This window comes from Schistocerca piceifrons, chromosome 2, assembly GCF_021461385.2.
Source record: "Schistocerca piceifrons isolate TAMUIC-IGC-003096 chromosome 2, iqSchPice1.1, whole genome shotgun sequence".
In the NCBI taxonomy this organism is placed as follows: domain Eukaryota; kingdom Metazoa; phylum Arthropoda; class Insecta; order Orthoptera; family Acrididae; genus Schistocerca; species Schistocerca piceifrons.
In genome coordinates, this window is record NC_060139.1 from 105,457,596 (window position 1) to 105,480,448 (window position 22,853).

Genomic DNA, 22,853 nt, shown 5'->3' on the forward strand with positions numbered 1-22,853 from the left:
ACTGGCAATTGTTTGAATAAGGAAAAGTGTGAGATCGTTCACATGAGTACTAAAATAAAAACTTTAAATTTCGATTACGATAAATCACACAAATTCAAAGATTGCCAATTAGACTAAATGCCTAGAAATTACAATTAGGAACAACTTAAGTTGGAACGATTACATAGATAATACAAAATTGTTAAGGCTTTCGTGGCCACTTGTTGACAAACTGCCTGTTGGCTTCTGTCTCGGGTTCTTCGACCGACGTTCATCTAATGATTTTTCTGACGTTTCGCCAGCACGAGTGGCTGGAATTGTCAAAGCTTTACCCTCCATTGCCGGTGGTGAACATAGATAATGTTGTGAGAAAGAGAAACCAAAGACTTTGTTTCATCGGCAGGACGCTTGTAATATGCAACAGGTATACCAAAGCGACTGTGACTGCCTACACTATGCTTGTCCATCCTCTGTTAGAGTACTGCTGTGCAGTATGTGCTCCTTACAAGATAGGACTGACGGAGGACGTCGCAGTAATCCAAAGAAGGGCATCTATTTGTGTAATGAGGCGAATCAGGGGAGAGAATGTCACGGTTATGACACGCGAGCTGTAGTGGCAATCATTACAACAAAGGTGTTTTCCGTACTGGCGAAACATTTTCATGAAATTCCCATCAGCAACAAATATTTTACTGTCGCAAAGCGAGACAGGGAGAAATGATCATGGTAATAAAATAACAGACATCAGAGCACATACAGAAATATTTAAATGATCATTTTTTCCACGCGCTGTTAGAGAGTGGAATGGTAGAAAAATAATCTGAAGATGAAATATCTGCCAGGCATTTCAGTGTGAACTGCACATTTGTCATGTAGATGTAGACGTAATGGAGTTTAATACAACGTTAGTACCCTCCATAATAAGTACCCGTTGTGCTTGATGAATATTAAATGGAAGGCCATTCACATAAACAGTGCGACAGAGCTTCCCACAGATATGTATTTTATGCAACCTGCAACACCTCGAAAAACCACATGCGAGATTTTCATATTCATTTGCTAGCTACATGCAAACAATTAGTTCTACAGAAGAAAATGAACAATGCATTTTTGTAGAAAATTTAATGTAGTTAAATTTTGCACTGGGATACATTTTAGCTGGTGACCAATGTTTTCCTTATTCAATAATAACGAATTTGAAGGTCACTTCCGTACGTACGTTTTCCTTGAATAATTGAAAAATTACTGCTTCTAATGAAAATGTATCCTGCTACAAAATTTAATTCTATTAAATTTCCTATAAAAAGTTGCCTTCCTTTTTTTTCTGTCTCATGAGAGTTTCTTTAGCAGCGAGAGAATATGAAAATTTTGATGTGGTACTTGAAGAAGTTGTGGCTTGAATAAACCCCATGGTTAAGGGCAGCTGAAACACTCTGCACGAGGAATGAGAGTGGATCCAGAATTTAGCCTTTGGGACTCACTTCGTGATTTCTCCCCAAAATTTTCTAAATTTCTAGTTTGTTAGAAGCATTGAGGACATTATCTACATCTACATATATACTCCGCTAGCCACCAAGCGGTGTGTGCCGGAGGACACAATTAGCGCGAAAGTCATATTCCCCTCCCCCCCCCCGCCCCCCTCTGTTCCACTCGCGGATCGTGCGAGGGGAAAACGACTGTCTGAACGCCTCAGTACGAGCTCTAATTTCCCTGACTTTTGAATGGTGATAACTGCGCGATTTGAAAGATGGAGGTAATAATATATGCTCTACATCCTCAGTGAAGATCGGATTTCGGCATTCAGTGAACAGTCCATTTCGTTTACCGCGCCGTCTATATGCAAGTGTATCCCACTTCAAATTTTCTATGAGATTTGTAACGCTCTCGCGATGGCTAAATGTACCACTTACGAATCTTACCGCTCTTCTTTGGACGTTCTCAATCTCTTGAATCAGATCCAACTGGTAAGGGTCCCATACAGACCAACAATGCTCTGAGACTGGACGAACTAACGTATTGTAAGCTATTTCCTTTGTTGAAGGGCTACATCGCTTCAGGATTCTACCAATAAACCGTAATCTGGAGATTGCTTTACTCGTTACTTGTCTAATCTGATCGTTCGATTTGAGATCATTTCGAATAGTCACACCCAGATACTTGACGGATGTTACTGCTTCCAAAGACTGGGTATTTATTTTGTACTCGTACGTTAATGGGGATTTTCGCCTTGTTATACGCAGTAGGTTACACTTACTAATAATGAGATATAACTGCCAGTCTTTATACCGCACATTTGTTTTCTGTAAATCCTCATTGATTTGTTCACAACTTTCGTGTGGTACTACTTTCCTATAAACTACAGCATCATCGGCAAACAGTCTAATGCCGCTGTCAATACAATAAGCCAGATCGTTTATGTAAATCGTAAAAAGCAGAGGACCTATTACGCAAACCTTGGGCACAGCTGAAGTTACGCTTGTTTCTGTTGAAGTCTCCCCGTTCAGGACGACATACTGCTCCCTGCCTGTTAGAAAACTTTCTGTCCAACGGCATATGTCATCGGATAGACCGTAAGCGCGCACTTTGTGGAGCAAGCGACAGTGCGGAACTGAGTCGAACGCCTTTCGAAAGTCGAGAAATACGGTATCAACCTGGGAGCCGGTATCTAGAGCCTGTTGTATATCATGCACAAAGAGGGCCGGCTGTGTCTCGCATGACAGCTGTTTCCTAAAAACCTCGCATCGTATTTATTTAGTACGATTTAAATCAGTTGTTTGTGAGACCAACGATTCCATAAAGCTTGACCTTCCAATTTTAGTGGTCAGTCGTGTTTAAATACCTACAAATTAAACGGGTTCGACCACGTGGCCCACCTAAGCAGAGAGAGTTATTACGGGAACAGGTATTCACACAGCATATTGAGTACCGTTGATCGAATTTTAGTCGTTTTTCACGACTGATGACCAGCGAGACTGGTGACGCGTGATGCGGGCCGTACTGGTGACTGTGTAGGCGCGGCTCGGCGCCGCCTGCGTTGTCCCGCGACCCAGATTGCTGGCGCCGTGTCGCTCCGGCCGTACCTCCATCGGCGGCGTCACTCACAGGGCGACACGGAAAATATTTGCCGCCTCATTAATTAGTTCTCACACCCCAAGGCAGCTGCGGCGATAGGCTGCATCGGGGGCGCGAAAGCGAACACCTAGCTTCCTGGTCTCATGAAATTAACCTCATTTCCCGTGTTCTCGAAAGCGAGCTTAGAATTAATGAGAGGCGGCTTGCTTCAGGAAGCTGAAACTTTGATGTCGCCGTTGCCGATGGGGAGCCCGCCGCGGCGCGTTACAAAGGAGGAGGTGAGGGGATGAAGTGGCTGGCAGCTGTTTTTGTGCCGTGTGATGTGACCGCAGCTAGTATAGCTTGACGTTTCTGGAACAGAAAGAACCAAAGAAGAGAGAATGTAGGCAAGTATGCCACAAGGTGTTTCATAGTGATGTTTTCATTCCTTCAAGGCAGGATACTAAATTAAGCTTATTATGATTTTTGCTTTTCCAGCGGTTCAAACAGAAACAATAAACCGCTGCCTCACCATCGGGAGACTAAGTCCAATTAAGGTCCAACTTACTCTACCAAATACGAGACATGCCAACACAGTAAGTGTTCTAGAAAAAGTGCATTTAAAAAACTTGAAGCATATTTTTATACACTTGTTGACTATTTGTTCACATATCACCATCCCGTTCAGTGCACGTAGTGAGATGTGGCGCAAGCTTCTTTATGACCTCCTCGAAGAAATGACCTGCCAGCTCCTTCCAACCTTCCAACACCTTACAACTTCTTGCTGCACTCGCTCGACGGCTGAAAATTTAGTTCCTCTCATGTGTGCCTTCATGTAGGTGAAAAGATAATAACCTGAAGGCGCTAAGTATGGCGAACACGGGGTTGGTTCAAAACATCCGAACCAAATATTGTAAACGGGAGTGGGAAGAGGGAGAAAGGAAAAAAAAACTTTGTGTTCTGCCATACGGCAGGTCTTGTCATGAGGGAAGCCTCGTCGGAGACGTCCACCGCATGAGCGTCTAGGGAAGTGATTCCAGTGGTGGTTTCCCCGTTGCCTTCCACTGATGATGATGAAATGATAATAGGGACAACACAACACCCAGTCCCTGAGCGGAGAAAATCTCCGACCTAGCTGGGAATCGAGCCTGGGCCCTTTGGCGTGACAGAGCGCCGCGCTGACCACTTTGTTTCTTTTTCTTTAATCTCATTGTGATCTATATTGTTCGTTGAATTTGTTCGGGGCGGACGTCCGATGACACTCGTTTAGGTTCTACGTGGAGCCGTTCAGGCAGGTTCTTTTTATTTATTTATTTATATTTTTGTTACAGGGAGGGTACCTAACCCTCTGACCGAACACGCTGAGCTACCGTGCCGGCGATGACTCAGCTATTGGACCAGACGAGAAAGGAAAGGGAAGGCACTAATAATATCAGAAGTATCAGGACTTTATGAGGAATCAGCAGCGATGAATAAAAAAGTGAGCCAGACTGAAACTCGAACTCTGGATCTCGTGCTTCGTAGGCAGTTGCATCAACCACTGAGCCACCCGGACGCAGTGTTTATAAAAAAAAGAAAAAAAAATTGCGCGAACTATTTCACAGACTGACCGACCAACTGACATGCCCACATATCGCCACCTATCCGCAATCCCTGTTCATGTTCTCCATGCTCACACCTTCAATGCAGAAGGACATGTACGTTCGACCTGCATCCGGAGGGGCGAGCTTGGAAGACATAGATGGGAAACGCAGACAGGTGGCACTAGATGGGAATGTCAGTTGGTCGGGGAGCGTGCCGAGGTAGTTTGTTCAATAGCGATAAACACTCTGTCCAGCTGCGGCAGAGGTTAACGCAGCTGCCTAAGAAGCAGGAGATCATGGGTTCGAGTCCCAGTGTGGCACACATTTCCATTTGGTGCTGCAATTCTGCATAATGTCCCAATGCAGCTGATGTCATTAGTTCCTTTCCTTTACTTTCCTTTTCTTTGTCCCTCCTCTGTCTTCAATTTACATAATATGTATTACAGCTACGGATTACGCGTCGTGTCTGTTCTTCCGACGCACTCATATACAGCCAACCAAACGAGTCCAAGAGCTCCTAGGTCGCTGAGGCTGCGTAAGAGCGGACGTTGTCGTGCAACAAGCACACTCCTTTTGTCAGCAGTCACCCTTCTTTTCTCTTGAATGTTACTTTTGATTTCTTCTTTTGGCCCTCACATTATTGTTGTTGTGGCCGAAATTCGACCCAAACGATGCCTTTTCGGTCCCAAAACACTAAGACCTTGATTTTTTCCCCAAAACTGTGATTTGGATTTTTTTGGCAGACGGGTAATTGTGACGTCTGTCTTTTTGTCTCAAACATGTTTCATCTCCAGCCACAACAGAGCTCAAAAATCTTTATCTTCCAATTCAAGTCGTTTAAGAAACTCGCTGGAGCTGCTGTTTTGTGACGCATCTTGTGCACAGTTTCCGCTATTCCGGTGTTTCTGTGAGTGTCTCGTACAAGAGAGAGTTCTGGAGAGTTGCGAAAACATCGCAGAAATTTCATCCACTGTCAAACGGCACTCTTCACGAACTGTTTCTTTGATATTTTGCACCAACTCAACAGTCAAAATGGAAGGACATCAACTTCTCTGTTCGTCATGAACATTTCTTCTGCCTCCACTCAACTGCCTACACAATTTAAACACACTCTTTCTGTTCATAAAACCTCTGCCGTAAACCATTTTGATTCGCGAATAAATTTTGGTAGGTGTTATTCCTTCCGCAAGTAGGAAGCGTATCACAGGACATGGCTCGAACTTGACGGTATTTCTTTCCGACATCTTTCACGCAACTGAACATTATAACGTGAGTTTAAGTACTGTCGTAATCCTGATCTGATAAGGGGATACGCTTCTTATCACCAGTTGTTGCCAGACCTCAAAAACAAGGAACCACAGCCCGTTACCATCGCCGTGTACTTACTTTCTGAACATGTCTGTATTAGCAATCTCGTAACTCAAGCAGAGTTCGTGTCTCGGTTATTATGATTGTGATATCAAATGCTCAAATTGTCTGCCATGAGCGTTTATACACGTAACAAAGCAATACTGGGCATGCAATGATGCAGGTTGAAGATCATCTGGATTTATCGCAGAACAAGTCCATTTCATAAGATACTTTACGTCTTCAGAAAGTACTCAGTACTTCCCAGCAGACTTTTTTAATATTCTGCAAAGATAAAAGTCGAGAGATGTTTAATCTGGTGGGAGTCCATATCATTTTGTGTTTTTAATCTGACCGATTAAATAATCCCCAATTGTTCTATAAAGAATGTCTGTAATTATCTGTTCCAGGACATCTGTCATGTTCGATGCACATAGTGTCTAAGATTCCTAACAAGTACGCCGCCGCAGAAATTCCAATAGGCACTACTTTGCCTAGTGCCCATTGAAATGTCTGCGGCAGCAACATATTAGGAACTTCAGATACTTGTACATATTTAAAGCCCCATTAGTAAAACATGGACCAGTTATGTGCGGCTTAAAATGTCCGCACCATAAATTACCAGAATAAGGCCGTTGTTTACCAACTTCTCGGGGCCAACGTGAATACCTCTTGGATGTATTGTGAATATTGATCTATCCATGATTGTTAAATGGTGTTTATCCTTAAAGTAATCCTGCTTAGAAAACCGAAATTACTTTGCAGGGTTCGTAGACGAAACTTGGATAACTGCAACCGATTCTGGTGGGGCAGATTTAACAAAATGCGAAAAGTGAAGCGTTCGCTGACCATGCTCTACCAGACCGCCTCGTAGTGAAATGTGACTTTTCGTTGCCACTGCTAATGTGTTACTTGCATTTCTTTTAGCAGTTGCTGTTCTTTTTCGTTGGTGTTTTGTTCCTTTGCTTTTCCGGTTTATTTCTTAGTATTTTATGTTCGCATAGGCAGATCGACAGAGCAGGATGGCTTTCAGTATACAGCCATTCCCTTGCTCTAACAGTTGGTGACATTCGATATACATGAAAACCATACCCTCGTTTCCGAATGCCGTATACACTGTGAAACTCTGAAAACATTCGTGAGGAAGTTGCCTCTTCGCTACAACAGAGTGATGGACTTCAGGCACAGAAGTAACAACGCCAACCGTACCTCTGTCGTGTCTGTTTACCTTTGGTATACTAAGGCAGTCACAGTGCAGGTCTTCTTCTCCCGACACTGAGACATTGTTTTTCGGAGATTTTATCTCATTACTATGTGACCAAGTTCCACACACGATATGTCGCTTATGTTTATTTTATAGGCTGATTCCACAGACTTGCAATATCTGATATAAGAGACAACTTCAATAACGTGCTGGCTGTACCAACAAGACACAGCCAGCAGTTTACAGAAGTTATGTATTATATAAGAATGTACCAAGATATGTAGACGATGCATAGTAATAGTAATGAGCGTATGGCATTGGTGGCCGGGAGGCCCCTCGCGGGGCGGTTCGGCCGCCGCTCCACACGTCCTTTAACGCCACTACGATGACTTGCGAGTGAATGAGGATGAAATGATGATGAAAGACACACAACACCAAGTCATCTCGAAGCAGAGAAAATCCTTGACCCCGCCGGGAATCGAACCCGGGAGAGAACCCCAAGCGAGAACGATACCGCAAGACTACGAGCCGAGGAGACGATGCAGAGTAACCTTACCGTATACAGGACAAAGTGTCTTTACCAGTATTCATATGAGGAAGGTTGTATGATCAACCGAAACTAGTTATCAATTTTATTTTTGTATATAACGTGCGTTGTAGAACACGAAAACATTTTGTGTAAATATATTCAAAAATTTTCTGGTTTGTCCGGAAACTAAGGAACGATCGGTCGAGAAATGGAAACCACAGTTAAAACCAAAACTGTTTCCTGGCACATTTAAACTACACCTTCGGCGTACTTCTCTACATAGTCGCCGTTCCAATTTAGAGATTTGTAGGAGAGTTATATCAAATTTCCAACACCATCGTCATAGAAGGCAGCCGCCTGTGCTTTCCGATAATTCTCTACGATGGTCTATAGCGCGTAGCCTGCGCCAAGTGTTGTCTTCGTATCCAGCATTTCATGTGAACAGAGCTGATACTCTGTACGAGCCAATTAGGGCTGAGCTGAGGGTGATCGAACACTTCCGATCGAAAAGGCTGCAGGAGCGTCTTCACTACCCCTGCAGTGAGTGGCTGAGACCTGCCAAGGCGAAGGTAATGCGTGGCAGTTGTGTTTGGTGGGCTGCATTCACTAAGGTAGTGCGTGGCAGTTGTGTTTGGTGGGCTGCATTCACTAAGGCGAAGCCTCTCAGCCTACCCTCCTACTTGGTGGGAGACATTATTTTTCTAGGCACCTCTACTCGCTCACAGTGCGCTCACAACTGAAAAGAGCGTCTTGATGCGATAGACGGGTATACTAGAGACACTGCTCAAAACGTCTGTGAAAAGCCTCGTCGGATTTTCAGAGTGATTTCCATTTTGCGACCGATTGTTCCTCACTTTCCGAGTAGCCCTCGTATGTAAAATGGGTTTATCCTTTTCCTGATACCATGAGGTATTACTAAAAATATAATATTCCAAAAAGAAAAAAATCGGTGTCGTCAACTGACAGCTACAGAAGTTAAAAATTCTTACGTTCATCAAAAAATTCACCGCATGTCTTCCCTGCTTCCTTAACCAGTAGCTCTGAGAGAATAACATTAGGTGATATATTTGCGAACCAGGTAAATTTTGTTCAGTGTGCTTTCGCGTTTGAGTGTTCCTATAGTCTGCTATAGTGGTAGCGTGTTTGAGTACTAATCAAATCGTTCGGAAATACAATAAGGCGGAAGACGTAGGTAACATTCCTTGGAGGAGGTGGGAATCAAACGACTATTCCTGTTGTATTGAAGAGTCAGTGAGTCCGTAGGTGTATCATCGGAGTTTCGGAAAAATATCATCCACACAATCTCGAAGGTAGCAAGGGCAAGTAAAAGAGCGAGAACTGTCGCACATTTGATTTGACATACCATGAATCCAAATTTGTTACAAGAATAACGTGCAGAATAATGGGAAAGAAAACTCACGATCTATTAGATGGCAATAAGTTCGGTTCTATGAAAGGAAGAGGAATCAGAGAGCCATTTCTGGTGCTGCGCTTCATAATGATAGGAAGACATAACAAAAATCAGGAGCCATTCACAGAATTTATAGATCTAGAAAACGTGTAGCCGATGTAAGAAAATTAATACAAATGCGTACTAGATGTTCGAAATTCTGAGAAAAATATGTTTATGCATTAGGGAGAAACGGGTAATATGCAGTGTGAAAAAGAACCAAGAGGCCGCGACGGGTAGCCCTGCGGTGTTAGGCGCCTTGGAACGGTTCGCGCAGCTTCACCTGTCGGAGGTTCGAGTCCGCCCTCGGGCATGGGTGTGTGTGTTGTCCTTAGCGTAAGTTAGTTTAAGTTAGATTAAGTTGTGTTTAAACCTAGGCCGATGATCTCAGGAGTTTGGTCCCATACGAACTTACCGTAAACTTCCAAATTTCCAAAAACAGAGAGGGGAAAAATAAGAATCGAAAACCAGGAATGAAGTGCTAGGATTAAAAAAAGGAGTCAGGCAGGGATTCAGTCATTCGGTCCTGTTGTTCACTATATGTACGGAAAAAGCAGTAACGAAAATTAAGGTTTAGGAGCTGGATTAAGTTAGGAGTAAAGCGATATTAGTGATGGAATGCGCTGGTGACATTGCTGTCCTCAGCAGGAGGAAGTATTGCAAGATTTGCTGAACACAATGGACAGTCTAGTAAGCACACATTATAGATTGAGAGAAAACTGAAAAAAAACGAAAGAGTAGCAGAAATGAGAAAAGTGTGGACTTTAATAAAATAAAATTGAGAGGCCAAATTAGATGCAATGAAGTTATTCTGCTACCTTGGAAGCAAAATAACACGTGGCAGATGAAGTAAGAAACACATGGAAAGCAAACTGTATACGGTAAGGTTACTCTGCATCGTCTCCGCGGCTCGTGGTCTTGCGGTAGCGTTCTCACTTGGGGTTCTCTCCCGGGTTCGATTCCCGGCGGGGTCAGGGATTTTCTCTCATCATTTCATCCTCATTCACTCGCAAGTCACCGTAGTGGCGTTAAAGAACTTGTGGAGCGGCGGCCGAACCGCCCCGCGAGGGGCCTCCCGGCCACCAATTCCATACGCTCATTATTATTACTCTGCATCGTCTACATATCTTGGTACATTCTTATATAATATATAACTTCTGTAAACTGCTGGCTGTATCTTGTTGGACAGCCAGCACGTTATTGAAGTTGTCTCTTATATCAGTTATTGCAAGTCTCTGGAATCAGCCTATAAAATAAACATAAGCGACATATCGTGTGTGGAACTTGGTCACATAGTAATGAGATAAAATCTCCGAAAAACAATGTCTCAGTGTCGGGAGGAGAAGACCTGCACTGTGACTGCCTTAGTATACCTAAGGTAAACAGACACGACAGAGGTACGGTTGGCGTTGTTACTTCTGTGCCTGAAGTCCATCACTCTGTTGTAGCGAAGAGGCAACTTCCTCACGAATGTTTTCAGAGTTTCACAGTGTATAAGGCATCCGGAAACGAGGGTATGGTTTTCATGTATATCGAATGTCACCAACTGTTAGAGCAAGGGAATGGCTGTATACTGAAAGCCATCCTGCTCTGTCGATCTGCCTATGCGAACATTAAATACTAAGAAATAAACCGGAAAAGCAAAGGAACAAACCACCAACGAAAAAGAACAGCAACTGCTAAAAGAAATGCAAGTAACACATTAACAGCGGCAACGAAAAGTCACTTTTCACTACGAGGCGGTCTGGTAGAGCATGGTCAGCGAACGCTTCACTTTTCGCATTTTGTTAAATCTGCCCCATCAGAATCGGTTGCAGTTATCCAAGTTTCGTCTACGATCCCTGCAAAGTAATTTCGGTTTTCTAAGCAGGATTACTTTAAGGATAAACACCATTTAACAATCATGGATAGATCAATATTCACAATATGATAGTAGTTGAAAAGTTTGTGGGACAAAAGTTGCATTGCACAACGGGGGCCATAATATGACATTGGTTTGTTGTTGTTAGATGAGGTCGCTTCATACATATGAAGGTCAACTTCTTTTTTAAATGGGATGCTATAGTTTGGTACTTATTTTATGATAGCGACTAACGAGACGAATGAACTGATGTGTAACAGTAAGGTCTTTGAAGTCTAAACATCGGCCTTAATTTGCGGAAGAAATTTTTGAGAACATATATTTCGAACTCAGGATTATGACGTTAAGCAATGGACTGTGGAAAAAAAACAAAAAAAGAAGAGAATCGATGCATTTGAAGTTTGGTACTATAGAAGGATGTTGAAAATTAGGTGGACTGATAAGGAAAATAATGAAATTCTCTGCAGAATTGGGTTGGAGCGGAACAGACGGAAAACATAGCAAGGAAAAGTGTTACGTAGAATGACAGAAGACTTTTTTAGGGATTCAAGGGATAATATATAAGGCATTTCATTGAGCTGTAGGGAGTAAAAGCTTCAGGAGAATATACAGATTCGCATATATTCAACAAATAATTGCCAGCAGGTATGGCCGAGCGGTTCTAGGCGCTTTAGTCTAGAACCGCGGGACCGCTACGGTCGCTGGTTCAAATCCTGCCTCGGGCATGGATGTGTGTGATGTCCTTAGGATAGTTGGGTTTAAGTAGTACTAAGTTCTAGGGGACTGATGACCTCAGATGTTAAGTCCCATAGTGCTCAGAGCTATTTGAACCATTTTGAACAAATAATTGAAGACGTTGGAAGAAACCTAGATGCGTGATTGCAAAACAGTTCGCAACACAAATGTGATGAAATTCCTATCAACTACACACACTACTGTAAGCTGCAGAATGCTGTCATTAAGCCACGTTTTTTTCTTGGTGAGCCTCAAAATTCTGTCTCTCAAGCTAGCGTGTTGGAACTTACGCTAAACCAGCAGATTTTCTTACTGAAACGTTTGAATACGGAGCACCTTCTGTGTTGATAACTTTTTTTTAGTCACCTGTCTTCCGAGTTGTTTGAGCGGCTCGCCATGAATTCCTCTTCATCTCAGAGTAGCAGTACGTCCTCAATTATCCGCTGGATGTATTCCAATCTCTGTCTTTCTCTACAGTTTTTGCTCCCTACAGCTCCGTATGGTAGCATGGAAGTTAATACCTGGCGTCTTAACATAAGTCCTATCATGCTGTTCCTTCTTCTTGTCAGACTTTTCCAAACATTCCCTTCCTCGCCGAGTCTGCTGAGGACCTCCTCTTTCCTTACCTTATCAGTTCACCTAATTTTCAACATTCTTCTTTGGCACCTCACCTCAAATGCTTCTATTCTCTTCTTTTCTGGTTTTCCCACAGTCCTTGGCTCACTGTCATAAGCCAGAGTGCTCCAAACGTATATTCTCGGAAATTTCTTTCTCACATTATGCCCTGTGACTTATACTTGTAACTTCCCTTGGCCAGCAGTGCCCTTTCTGCCAGCTTCTTATGTCGTTCTTGCTCCGCCAGTCTGGCGTTATTTTGCCTCCTAGGCAACAGAATTCCTCAGCTTCATCTACTTCATGATCATCAATTACGACCTTAAATTTGTCGCTGTTCTCATTTCTGCTACTTCTCATGACTTTCGTCTTTCTTCGATTTACCCTCACTCCATATTAATAATATTATATTTAGTAAATGTATCATTCTACAAAAGAAACTCGTATCCTGTGACTAGGCTAGTTCTAAACGATAATGTTACTTATCCTAATGATAGGCATCTAACTTCTGCACAAGAGATTTTGTGAAGTTTCGAATATGGGGGAGAGACACTGAGAGAGCTATAGAAATGAGTCATAAGATGTCTGAATACATTAGTCAGTAGGAGAGTGACGGCGAATAGTAAAGATTTCATTTGGTAATTCGGTAAGGCACCTTCATCTGTCAGGACGTCTAACATCAATGCCCAGTCAGCGACAGGGCTATTGTAGTCACTGTTCAACAGAAACAACCCTTTGCAGTAAAGTGAGGTTCAGAGGATGACATCCAGACCAATTCGCTTTTAGTAAAATAATGTGATGTAGAATACCTACCTCGTAGTTGACAAACTTTTTTAGAATCCTTCCCGCATATTCTGCTAGATTATGACCCCTAATAGAAAGTTTCTTGAGTAGAACTGCTTAGCCACAGAAAAGAATTTATTCCTAGAAGAAAATTGGTAGAATTTTTTATTTTTATTTTAATGTCTAGATCCGTAAGAGCAAATTGATGCACAAAGTCCCATCGTCATGGAACGTGTAAGTACATGAAATTACAACAAATGTAATAACAGGCAAAATAAAATATTCACCAAAACTAAAAAGACGTCAAGCTATAAGTTTACGTAAACGCAGCCAGCAATATAATACAGGATCAGCTTAATGTTTCAAGAAACTCCTAGACAAAATAGAAGGAGCGATCCATGAGAGAACTCTCCAGTTTTGATTTGAAAGCACATGGTGTACTAATAGGATTTTTGAATTCTTGTGGTAGCTTATTGAAAATGAATGCAGCACAACACTGCACGCCTTTCTGCACAAGAGTCAAGGAAGTGAGATCCAAAAGCAGATTGGATTTCTGCCTGGTATTAACTGAGTGAAAGGTGTTAATTCTTGTGAATAAGCTGATATTGTTAATAAGAAATGATAGTACGTAATATACATGGTGATTCACTAACTTTTGCCACATAGAATAACTCCGAAACTATGATAGTAGTTGAAATGATTGTGGGGCAAAGGTTGCATTGCACAACGGGGGCCATAATATGACATTGGTTTGTTGTTGTTAGATGAGGTCGCTTCAGACATATGAAGGTCAACTTCTTTTTTAAATGGGATGCTACAGTTTGGTACTTATTTTATGGTAGCGACTAACGAGACGAATGAACTGATGTGTAACAGTAAGGTCTTCGAAGGTCAACGAAGGTCACAAATGTGGCATGAACACAATTTACAGAAGGTATTCGAAGTGATGACTATTGGTATCAATGCATTGCTGCAATCTTCTTATGATGGACTGAGTGGTATTCCTTATCACTTCGGAACTTATGGAAGCACATGCTCTGACAATTCTCTCTCGTATATCGTGCAGATAGTAAATATTCACCGAATACGGCGTATCCATCTAACGTGCCATTGACATGTAAACACCATTCGATGTTTCGCAATACAACACCCATACGAATCGTAAGACTAGTACCGTCGAATCAAGCGAATAACGAAATTCAGTGAGAGCTAGGGACACACTCTGAAAGATATCCTCAACTGAAAGATATCCTCAAAGTACTCACCCTACACGTCGTATATTTAAATATGTGTACGATAAATTGAGAACAACTGGTTCTTTAGTGCACCGGAACATACCCGGCAAAGGAAAGTTATTAACGAAGAAAAGGAAATTGGTACTCCTGTCACTGTGGTTCGAGATCATTCTGTTAGTTCTTGTCAAATCGCAAGAGAATCTAGCATGAGCAAACTCGTATCAGTCTCCACCGAGAATTAACTGGCACGAATTGTATGCGTCGCATTGAATTCTGCCGATGGACTCAACTTCAGATTCAGAGTGATGACACAGTTATCAGTTTGATTTTATTTACTGACGTGGCTACATTCACGAAACCTGGAAATGTTAATTTGCATAGCATGCATTATTGGACAAGTGAAAACCCATGTTGTCTGCGGCAAGTTGCACACCAAAAACCGTGGTCGGTGAACATATGATGAGGGATTCTGGAGGACAGAATTATAGGCCCCTATTTCATCGAAGGAAATCTTAATGGTAGCAAGTACACCACATTCCTGCAACAAACATTAAGTCGGTTATTGGAAGAAACACCTCTAGGAACAAGGAATAGAATGTGGTATCAACACGATAGGTTTCCGGCACATATTTCACTGATGGCTAGAAATGAGTTGCAGAGACAATACCCAAATCGTTGGATTGGACGCGGAGGAGATGTGTCGTGGTCGGCTAGTTTGCTAGACTTGACACCTCTGGATTTTTTCTTGTGGGGATTCGTAAAAGACATTGTTTATAAAGACGTTCCAACTACACTTGAAGATATGCCAGAGAGAATTGTCATAGCAGATGCTTCGATAAGTGCCGATGTGGTAAGGAATACCACTCAATCCATCATAAGAAGATTGCAGCACTGCACTGATACCAATGGTCATCACTTCGGTCGCCTTCTGTAAATGGACGTTCATGCCACCTTTGTGACCTTCGTTGACCTTCAAAGATCTTACTGTTACACATCACTTGATTCGTCTCGATAGCCGACATCAGAAAATAAGTACCAAACTATAGCATCCCATATAAAAAAAAACAAAGTTGACCTTCATATCGCTGACGCGACGCCACCTGCCAACAAAAAACCGACGTCATATTATAGCCCCCGTTGTCCCACGCAACTTTTGTTCCACAGAATTTTCAGATCCTATCATACTTGCGGAGTTATTCTTGGTGGCAATATCTAGTGATTCACCTTGTTTACATTGAGAGGCCAATGCCAGAACACCCAGACTAATGTACAGGAGTAGACAAGAAGTTCGCGATTTTACTCCACTTATTGCCCGGACCGCCCAATTCGAAGCCAAAAATACCCTTTGTGAATGGGAAGCGTTACCCAAAAATATAATGCCATACGTCATAAGTGAACGAAAAGAAGCAAAGTAGACTAATTTTCGTGTCGAATTATCACTTACTTCAGATACTGTTCCAATAGTAAGAATGGCAGCATTAAGTCTTTGAAAAAGATCCTAAACATTGTATTTTAACAACAGTTTACTATGCATCTGAAAACCTACAAATCTGAACTGTTCAGTCTCACTAATCAAATTCCCATTATGTGTAATTAAAACGCCTGGTTTTGTTGAATTGTGTGTCAGCAACTGTAAGAACTGAGACTTATGTGATTTAACCTTAGTTTATCATCTACAAGCCGTGAATTTATGTCTTGAACTACACTATTTGAAACAGCGTCAATGGCGCACGCAAAATCCTTAGCACACATCATCCTTTACTACCAAGCCAGTGTCATCAGCAAACAGAAGTATTTTAGAATGACTTGTAATACCGAAGGCATATCATTTATATAAATAAGAAACAGGAGCGATCCCAGCAGTTATCGCTTGGGCTTCTCCAATTTAATCGTGCTCCTCTCGGGATCCACATCATAGCCATTCTTGAAGAATGACTTTCTGCCGTCTATTCTTGAAGTAAGAGGTGAACCAGTTGTGAGCTACTCCCTATGTTCCATAATGGTCCAACACCTGGAGTAATGTTTTGTAATCAACAAATCAAACACATTAGTTAAATCAAAAAACATACCTAGCTTTGGAAACCTTTTATTTCATCCATCCAGTGCCTCACAGAGGAAAGAGAATATAGCACTTTCAACTGTTAACCCACTTCTGAAACCGAGCAGTACATTTAACAGCAAATTATGTGAAATGAAATTATCATTTATGCTTAGTTACACAGACATTTCAATAACTTTAGCAGACACTGCTAGCATAAATATGGATCTATAATTGTCTACATTATCACTTTATTCCTTTTTATAATCGACTTTACTATTGATATCTTTAGGAAACTGACCATTCCTAAAGAAAAAATTACAAATATGGCCAAGTGCAGCACAGTACTTTAGTAATCAGTTGAGTGCGCACGGTTCTGCCTTTCACACGAAAATTGTGGCCTGGAACAAGTTATGAATCCTTTTCTTCCGTGGCTAATGCTCTACAAGATAAACTTCTCATCGCGTGACTCACAACCCAAAGAATCTTCGGATTCGAGTTTCGGTCTGCAATAAACTATTACTCAGTTAGGAAGGTGCACAGCAGTTCACACGTAGATTCAGAGCGTGTGATTCATTCTGAAAATACTGGTAGAAACTAAATCATTCTCTGCAACGCCCTTTCTCTCAGAAACACTAATCCAACAAAATTCTCTGCAATATCCTTTGTCTCAGAAATACTAGTCAAGCAAGATACAATAGACAGATTTTGTAGTTATACGAATGTGCGGAAGCCAGTGGTAGAATCAGAGTTTTGATAGCTGTTCGTGATTCGAGCCTGAATACCTCTTTAGATCAGAGAAATTTCAGTGAAAGTCGACAACCGGGGCATGAGTCCTGGTCCGGTTTATAATTTTCATAACTAAGGATATTTCACAAATCTATGCACTCCGATTTAGAGAAAAAGGCTGTTATGAATAGTTGTACTTTAATACGAGGGCCCTCTTGCCAGTTACATTTCGGGACACTGTGTTGCAGAATTATCGGATTGCATAATTCCTCATGGAGAGCCGTAACTAATCGTTTATGTAATTGCTGTCTATGTTGCCAAGCAAATCAATTTCGTAATCCGCACCGAACCCAGTGTTCCACGTACTTCTCACGTAATAGTTACTCGGTGACCAGAGGTCTGCCTATCTGTGGTGTCGTGCCGGAATATTACAGCGATGGACTGCAAATCTGTTGATACGGAGCAGACCTCTGCAGTCTTTCAGTTGTATTATCCGAGAGGTGTTATTCACTGATTATTGGTCGCGAAACCAATTTTTCAGTCACATGGCGTGTACCTGGTCTAGGAGAAGTGTACCTGGCTAGCAGTCAAAAATTTCCTTCGTCCCGGGTTCGAACCCAACCACGCTTAAAGTATGAAAAGAAAATTATCAGGAATGGCAGCCGAAGATTTCCGGCATAAAAAGTCACCCTCTTCCTGTTAGCGGCCTTGTCAAAGAGAGTGGAAGAGCAGGCAGCATCCCTTGGGATGTAAAGTGCCCACAAAAGGCGGGAGAATCAGCAGAGACCAACATCACGGGAATGCAGAAGGCAATGGACACCACTGCATTAAAGATACATAATTTGTAATCACAGGGTATGTGGCCTGCAAATGAAAAAGTGTCATGATGATATCTCCACTGGAGAAAGATTTCGGACTAGTCCCCTATTCTGATGTCCGGGAGTGGCCCGCCAAGAGAGAGGTGAATAACCGACGGCGGGATAACATTCTACCAGTCTAAGCATGGAACGTCAGAAGTTTGAAGCTAGGAAATCTGAAAAGGTTTTGTTGAAGAAAAGTAAGTGGTGGTAAGCTCAGTGCCGCTAACGAAGTAACAGGTATTTCCTTCTACCTTCTTCGTATTACAGCTATATTTTATTCTAGTAACTCAGTACATCGATACTTACAAACTTTGTCAGTGAAATGTCTTTACGATATAAGAAGTTTGTGTGTTTTTGTTCATAAATAATACAGAAAAAGTAAGAGATATTGATCTTGGGGATATACAAATTGAAATGTAGAGTTAAATGGTGTACTGAGTTTAACTCTTTTGCGTGTATATCGTTAAATATGAACCTCCAAAAATCTTGTATTTAATAACTTTTGAAATGAATGTTGCCCCATTTTGTTAATGAATGCACCCTGTCGTCCTCTGTATTGAGTTAGGTGTTGTCACGTGCCTGGTGTAAGGTTTGCATACGTTTCAGGTACGGAAAATTGTTTATACATTCTAATGTTCATCAAGTTTTTTCACTGAACGTAGTGGTGAACTCATATACGAAACTACCGACGTTCAACACTCCATCGAAACACCTAGCCAAGTCCCCTGAAAAGCCAATTTTCTTCCTCACGTTCATTCAGGTGGCTAATGCTTCCTGCTGTATCTGGACGTTACTCCTAATCTACCAGCAACCCACATTACAGCGGAGTTACAAAGACAGTCGCCTTCCTAGCAGACGACACACGAAAGCTGCAATGTTCCACACAGCCACCAGTAGAAAACCCAAGCCCTACAGAGTTAAATGGACCCATTAACCGGTTCCTTTCACAGACCACGTGTTTGGAAAGAGAACCAGCCGTATCCAAGAACCAGAGCTATATTTAAGCCAGAGCGAGGGCTCTGAATGCCATTTGATTCCGAGTGGGCTTCCTGGGGTACGAGGCAGATGTAGTCGCATTCCCTCAATTGGGAAGACACATAGCAGCCAGCGCAGCGATGACTCCGAGCTTCATGTTAGTGTTTCTGAGAGCAAACTTGTAAGAACTCTGGACTTTGTTGTCATATGCACTGGACGTGAACATCATTTAGTGTTACTGAACTTAAATACTGGACGTCATTCGGGAATTTCAACTTTGACTGAGTCAGAGTGTTCAGCATGTGACCTTGGATCTGTCCTGTTGGGACGTGAACTTTTTCTAGTGGAGGCTTTGTGTACTTACTAACCAGTTACCTTTCAAAACAGTGTTTATTTCCTTCTAGAGGCCATCTACCAGCGGATTATATTTATCTTCACTCTTCGTTGTTACCGGCTGTGCCGAACTTCGTTTCGGACTAAGACTGTGGTAGTACCTTCTGGACTCTAATTCCCGCTCCTTTTGTGCAAAAACTTCTGTTGTAAACTTTGCTTAGTAACTTGAGAGAACACTAAGCTTGATCCGCAGTAGCTTTTCAGTCTTATTTTCAAAAGATTTTGTTTTCTTTAATTATTGGTTACGAGCTCACCACAACCGCAGACCGTTGTGTTAATTGTGTCTCAATAAATTTGTGATTCACTATGTTTTCTTGATCGCCTGTGATGAATACTTTACTTTCTGTCTAATGACCATCGTATGTCAAACATTGGACTTCCTTTCTTCTTGAAAGCCGGATCAGATGTCGCAAAGCATGTCCTGAATTTATGAAGTGTCCAGATATGACGCTCAACAGAAGTTTGTCCGAAGTTTATCGAAGAACATTATATGATTCACATTTTGTTTACCACAATTTCTTGTTGTCTGTACAGTCATATTTGTTTATAAACATGAAGCAAAATCTTGCTGATAAAAGCTCAGTGGACAAATAGCGTTTCTCAAAATTTGTCATAGCCTTCTTCGAATGACAGTCACCAGGAGAGCACAAAATATGAGATGGGTGGTATGTGGTGAGATGGCTGAAGATGTACTGAGGGAATATTAAGTAAGAGCACTAACTTCAGGATGTGTTTCCTGACATGAAAAGGGAGCAAGAATGTCCATATCAATATATGTCTGGAACTGGTCGGTGACTCTGTGATAGCCGGCCGGTGTGACCGAGCGGTTCTAGGCGCTTCAGTCTGGAATCGTGCGACCGCTACGGTCGCAGATTCGAATCCTGCCTCGGGCATGGATGTGTGTGATGCCTTAGGTTAGTTAGGTTTAAGAAGTTCTAAGTTCTAGGGGACTGATGACTTCAGATGTTGAGTCGCATAGTGCTCAGAGCCATTTTACTCTGTGATAAGGCAACTAGGGTTTTTACATTATACATAACATGATATTAATTTACTATTGCATTCATGCATATTTGCCGAAATACGTATTACGGTGAACAACATTACTCTTCAGATGACATGTTGAGCAATATTCGTTAAGAGGATGCAGAATGTTCCACTATTAATTTCAGGAATCAGATAAGGTTGTCTTAATCTACGGATAAGCACGTGGGAAAGTTGAGAGGCCGATCGGATTTAACAAGCCATTTATCTGACAGAAAGCACCACCTTACTCATAAAACCTCTGCGTGCATTTTCCGGTGTTTGTTATGGACGTGCCTGTCCAGATGGATGACCAACGTGGATGATCGTTTGTCGTTCGAACACCAGTCCTGGAACATGTTCTGTTCGATATGGAGACCAACCCACTGCATGCTATAGCCAACTGGCCAGCGAGCATGGTATATCGTGAAGAATCGATACTATTAGAATCACAATTAACGTCTGCGAAAGTGTCGACCACCCTCATGACGTGATAGAAAAAGAAATCGGACAGAATTTTGGATCACATAAGATCAAGTAAGGTGGAAAACATAGCTAACATTCCTTCGAAATTTCTAAGATAGTTGCGGGAAGTGGCAGTTAAACGGAAATTCAAGAGTCAGGAGAAATACCATCGAGACCTGCTGAAAAATATCATCAACACAAACCAAAATAGCAAGGGCAGATAAGACTGAGAACTGTCCCATCTCTTGTCTCCATGTTGTTGACAAGCATTATATGCACAGTAATGAAAAAGAAAACTGAAATTCTGTTAGGTGATGATAAAGTTGGAGGCAAGACTTACGAAAAATAAAGACAAATTCATAGCATTTGTCGAACTAATGAAAGTGTTCGTCAATGCAAAAAGGCATAAGATATTCGACATTCTCAGGAAAAAGGATAATGTATAACATGTACAAGAAGCAAGAGGCAACAGTAAGGGTGGAAGGCTAAGGACGAATTATTTCCATTAGAAATGATAAATACACGATCGCAGTTGTTCGCCACTACTGTTCAGTCTATACACCAAGAATCAATGCGGAAATAAAACAAATGGTCATGAGTGGGATTATAATTAGCAGTGAAAGGTATCAATGATAAAATTCACCTGTTGTAAAGTAGAGAAGAACTGTTTGATCTGTTGGCTGGAAAGAACTATCTAATGAGTACAGGATGCGAATTGAAAGTAAACTGAAGAAAAACGAAAGTAGGGAGGAGTGGCACAAATGAGATGAGAGGATCACGGAGCAGACGAAGTTAAGGATGTAGAATAACACAAGATGGAGGACATGAAAAGCAGATCAGCACATCCTGTCCGAAAGAAGCCTACTAGTAACAAACCTCGGCCTGATTTTAGGAGAAAGTTTCTGAGGATGTACGTCTCGAGCACAGTATTGAATGGAAGTGAATCAAGAATTGTCGGAATACAAAATGAAGAAAATCAAAGCGTTTGAGCAGCAGTGCTATGGAAAAATGTTGGAAGTAAGGAGAACTGATAAGATAAGAAATTAGAACGTTCTTTGAAGTATCAATACCATTAGAAACAAAAGATAGAAATAATTATTGAGGTGTATCACTGTTGCCGAAAATCTTGCAACATCAACGGTGCTCGGAGTCGCTATCAGAACATCTTCTGTGCAGGCTACAGGTCAAAATCGACAGACCAGAATGTGTTCCGTGGTATTTTCTTCTCCACAGACACAAATGACGGTATCTGCAGGGAAGTGGCACTTCTGGATGCTATTCCTGTATCTTACAACTCCGGATCAAAGGTGATTGACTGACCTCCAAATGAATGAGTTGTCTTCGTGCCTTGTTGGGAGTGTTTCCAAAGGGGGTGGCCAGATGGAATTGTTCTCTAGTCGAGAAATATACAGTTATTTCTTTGCTGCAGCTTCTCTTGTTTGGAACGCTGAAGTGGTCTCGATGAAACTTCTTGTGGACTTCAACCTCAATGATCAACACGAATAATAAAAAAAGATGAACTGGTGGGGAGAAGAACGTCTGAAACACTTTGACAATAAGAAAGAATATGGTTCAAGACATTAAGAATTAACTTTGCAACACTAATATCGAGTAGAAATAGGTTTATATTATGTAACTGTGTATCTGCAGTTATGGAATGTGTATTCTTTGTCAGTTAAAGTCATTGATTTGTGACAGGATATTTAGAATTTTGTAATGTATATATGAAAAAAGCAAAAGGAATTGTTAAAAGGATAAATTATTATTATATGTGTGTGATTATAACAAATACAATCTTTGTTGAAAGCTGGTTCATGCTTCGGGCACTTGTATTTGTAACACAAAAAAGATGTAGGGAAGTCCCTCCGCAACAGAAGTGGCATTGCACGATGTAAAAAGGCGGTTTTGGTGGTCGAACTGGGCGGCTCCTTGGTGTGAACAGTACGTAGTAAGTGGCCAGCCGTAGCACGGTGCACTTCGATGGTGCCAAGAGAGGCAATTGGA